This window comes from Gekko japonicus, unplaced genomic scaffold (genome assembly GCF_001447785.1).
Source record: "Gekko japonicus isolate JY-2015 unplaced genomic scaffold, Gekko_japonicus_V1.1 scaffold59, whole genome shotgun sequence".
Lineage (NCBI taxonomy): Eukaryota > Metazoa > Chordata > Lepidosauria > Squamata > Gekkonidae > Gekko > Gekko japonicus.
Window position 1 is genome coordinate 180,719 of NW_015169174.1, and position 5,064 is coordinate 185,782.

Here is a 5,064-nt window from a genome sequence, read left to right on the forward strand (position 1 = left end):
TTCCTGCTTCTCTCTGGCCTCACAATTGGGCTGGTGGCCGGGCAGGGCTGCCCGTAGGCCACATGCCTTGACCAACAAGGCCAGAAGGAGTCCCAAGGGAATTGTTGCATTTAGCTCAACTTTACTGAGTAGGCTGCAGTGCCGAAGGTTCTTTGGGGAACTGTAAGGAGAGCAAGAGCAACCACACACACACAAACCAGGTTAGGTTTACAAATCAAACCAATTTATTAAATAGCACACTACACTAGCAAGTAATCAAGTCAAACAGGGTTGCTAACTCCAGTCTGGGAAATTCCGGGAGATTTGGGGCAATGCCTGTGGAGGGGGGAATTTAGGGAGGGATTTCACCCAGAAGCTATGGTGTCCCATAGAACAGAGATTGCTGTTTTCTCCAGGGCAACTGATCTCTGTAATCTGGTAATCAGTTGTAATTCTGGGAGATCTCCAGGCCCCAATTGGAAGTTAGTTACAAGAATGGGCACAGTAATGAGACCAATGAAAAAAGGAAAAAGAACTGTGACAATTTAGCGCTTGGTAATATATTCATAAATCATAATATACAATAACAGAAAATAAGTAATATATATAGTGAATGTAGACGGTGGTCTCCGGAATGGTGTGCCGTTTCGACAATGATCATCTTCTGAACAAGGGTGTGTACAAAAACTGTCTTTCAACAATCCATTTATCTTGGTGACGTATTGGAAATATACTGTTGATTCACTTCGTCATGAGGCTATGCTTACAGCTATGTTCTTCAGTGGGCTATAATTGCTCTCTGGTCTACTCTCTCCCTGGATTGCTCGGAGCTTCTATGGGCTAGAGGGGTGTGTGTGTGTGTGTGTGTGTGTCTGTGTGTGTGTGTGTGTGTGTGTGTGAAGTGTCATCAAGTCACAGCTATCATATGGCAACCCCATAGAGTTTTTAAAGCAAGAGAGGAACTGAGATGGCTTTCCACTGCCTGCCTCTGCATAGTGACCCTGGACTTCCTGGGTGGCCTCCCATCCAAGTACTAATCTGGATCGACTTTGCTGAGCTTCCAAGCTCTGAGAAGAAAAGGCTGGCCTGGGCCATCCATGGATTAGATGGTCTACATTTAAAGTAAAATGTTTCTATTGCTTTCAATGGAGAGGTTGCAAGTTCAGTTGCGCCGCCTCCTAGCAACTGTTCCTCCTGTGCCGTGTTCTGACCGCGTGTTGGCTAAGGCAAGTATAAGCACCTGTGAAGCAAAGGCTTAAGTATAATTTTAGCAATCCTTCATAACTCTTGTTTTACCCTCCTTCAGGTTTTTATTGCAGGTTGCTTCAGGCAGCAATTTCTATTCTAAAATTAGTATGCACAAACTATCCCCCAATTTTCCAGACATTCATGCAAAAGACCCACCTAGACACCTTAGCTAGATAAATTTCTTATCTTTTCTCTTGCTTCCAGATCCTTCACAGAGGGTCTTTCAGCAACTGGCTGTATTCAATAATTAACCACGTCTTAGCAAATTCTCTTTTAAACATACAAGCAGGAGACTCACAAGGATTTGTGGGAGGAACATCTCATTTCCTCTCCCCCACTATTTCCTCTGTTTCTTTCTTGAAAGTCCCTGTAGCCTTTCCCCTTTTCCTACTTCCTTCTGTCCTTCACACTCACCAGCCAACCTACCTTTATCTGGTCCTGCAGCCTCTACCCAGGAACACTATGGTAGATTTGTATAGTACCAACCACTAGGCCTGGCCCAGTTGTGAGGTGGAGATCCTTCATCAACTTGCAGGGGGCACCTCACTTTTCCCTGTAACCCCTCCCATTATTTCCTCCTGTCAGCCCCCTTATCTGGAACTTTCTGTGCTTCCTTCTTTTCTTCCCACTCACCAACCAGCCTACCTTTGATCTGCCCCCCATATTCTGCTATATTTATTTATATCCCCAACTTTCTCCACAATGGGCATCCAAAGCAGCTAACTTCATTCTCCTCCCCTGCATTTTATCCTCACAACAACCACATGAAGTATGTTAGGCTGAGAATGTCTGACTGGACCAAGGTCACCCGGTGAGCTTCCATGGCAAAGTGGGGATTGGAACCTGGATCTCTCAGAACCTAGTCTGAAACTCTAACCACTATAACTTCACTGGCTTTCAATAGCAAGCAGCCAGTCCAGAGTGAGCCATGCAAAATGAATGCTATCAAGTCACCCTGTGGTTGGTGCCAGGCCCGACCCTGATGAATCCTCCCTCAAAAGCCAAAACAACTTTGGAAACAACCCTGCCCTTTCCCCTACCTTTTTATCACAGAAACCAAGGCTTGAAGCCTGCTTTGCCTAGCAACCCCCACAGCTACCACTGAGAGGTCACTTGTTCTTAAAGTGATAGCCGCTGCTTCTATTTTTGGGTTGGGTATTAACCCACCATTGTATTTACTTTAATTTTCAGATTTTTCTATAGGCCTTTCTCAAGTTTATAGGAAGACCAGTCCTGTCTGTTCACGGCCCTGTTGAGAATTAGATAAATTGATGGACCTATTTACAGCTGGGAATTTTTTCCTTTTTCTCAGTTGGAAATTTTTCCTTTAGACAAGTCGCGACTTGGGTTTGGGGTCCTTGAACCACTAAAGCTTCAGGTGCCCCCATTACAAAATGTTGCTTGGGAAAAGCACCAGACTAAGAGCTAACGTAGCCAGAGTAGATCTGAGGAGCATAATTAAAGGGCTTCGACAAACCTTTAGGAGGAACCTCAGGACTGGGAAGAGCAGTATAAAATTATGGCATCAGCAAATTGGAAATCATTGGGTAGTACACCTGTGGCTACAGTTAGCTTAGTCGTCATGAATGCAGCAGTAAGAACTGTTTTCTGCCTCCCTTTTTTGTTTTGGAGCAGTTAATGTAACTGCATTTTAATATCAGAAATGAATTTATGCTCACGCTCATAGATCCAAACTCATGATTGCATACAAATAACCTCACACTGCATCAGTGCTCATATGCTCAGAGAGAGACCCTTTCACACAGTACATCATTATTCTTCACAACTTGCAACCACAGGATATGGCCGTGACCAATGTTACTAAGCAGAGCTAAAAGAAATGATTAGGCCTAATTATGGAAGACAGGGAGATCAGTGGCTTTTAACTGGCAGGCAGGAGATTGCCCAGCCATTCCAAAAATCAACTGCTACAAGGTGATTGACAAGGAGTGCAGTTCTCCAAGTAGTGTCCCGAGTAGTTTTGCATATCATCTAAAGCAACTGGAAGAAAGTAATGAATATGAGCAACTGGTCTGTCACAGTGAAGGCAGTGCTTATAAAGCAAAGAGACAATAATACACATTTGGATACTTTTTCTTATAAAGTGTCTTTAAGGAGGTATATTCTCATGTTTATATTCTGCCTTATTCTGAAATCACAGACCACTGGTCCATCAAAGACAGTATTGTCTACTCTGACTGGCCATGGCTCTTCAGGTTCTCAGGTAGAAGTCTTTTGCATCACCTACCACATGATTCTTTTTACTGGAGATACTAGGAATTGAACCTGGGACCCTCTGCATACCAAGCCAATGCTCTGCCACTGAGCCACAGCCCCTCTGTGGGGATCCCCAGTGGGGAGCCAAAGGGGCTTACAGTGTTGTCCCCTTCTCCACTTTATTAGCATCAGTGAAAAGGGCAAGGAAGTATTAAGTAAAGGGTTGAAAATAAAATGGGCAATACTGCAATACCCTTGTATAGAGCTATGATGCAGCCTCATTTGGAATACTGTATAGAGTTCTGGGTTGCCATTCCTCAAAGAGGATATTACAGAGGTGGGGAAAGTTCCAAGGAGGGCCTGTAGCTGTGAGAGAACTTTGGTCTGGGGCAAAGGACTGTGACTCTCTTGATGCATGTCATGTGAGATTTCCAGCGCTGTTTACTGTACGGTAGCATTTGTTTAAAGTGACTTTTTATTGTAAACTGCCTTGGCGCTCTGCTTACTGGAGAAAGGTGAGGTAAAAGCATTTTATATAAATAAATAAATATCATTGCTATACATTTGATGAACACTCTTGCCATTATCCGTTTTCTACTTCATAACATTTTTACTCCACCCTTCCTCCAGGAATCTCAGGGTATACGTAGTTCTCTTCACTTTTTCACTCTTCCATTTTATACCCACAACGAGCAAGTGAGATAGATTAGGCTAGAGAAGATGTGACAGGCTACCCCCACGAGCGTCATGAACACGAGAATTTGAACTCAGGTTTCCCTCACCCTAGTCTGACACTCTAACCATCACACCACACACCAGCTGAAAGGAAGAGTTGCACATTGGCCATATTTGTTATCAGCAACCAAGCACAAAGATTAGCTATGGGTCAACCTCTACATCATATTTATTTATTTATTTATTTTTCACATTTATACCCCGCCCTCCCCAATGGGCTCACAGAGGCAAGGAAAAAACCGAGCCATAATTAAAACATATGATATATAGTAAAAACATCCAAACATTAAAACAATGGTGCTCAATCAATTATTAAACATAAGTCCAAGATGGCTCAGCTCAGTTCTTCTCCAGAATCTTCTGACCATTCCCAAGTTCTTCCTCAGGGCCTCGCAAACGTCCTCTAGGTGCAATGGCGGTGGTGGTATAGTGGGGCGGCGGCTCCTACTCAAAAGCCTGGCGGAAGAGCTCCATCTTGCAGGCCCTGCGGAACTGCATAAGGTCCCACAGGGCCCGGATCTCCCCCGGGAGCTCATTCCACCAGGTAGGAGCCGCCACCGAAAAAGCCCTGGCCCTAGCTTCCGGATTTGTGACAAAGGCAGCCCCATGTAGAGAGCGTTGCAGTAGTCTAGCCTCGAGGTGACCGTCGCATGGATCACTGTGGCCAGGTCATCTCGGTCAAGATAGGGGACCAGCTGCCGTGCCAGCCGAAGATGGTAAAAGGCTGACTTGACAGTGGCCGCTACCTGGGCCTCCATTGTTAATGAGGAGTCCAGAAGCACCCCCAAACTCCTAACCCGAGATGCCGGCACCAAAGGCACCCCGTCAAAGGCCGGGAGAGGGAGCCCCAACCCCGTACCGAGGAAAACAAGGTGAGAACGGGAG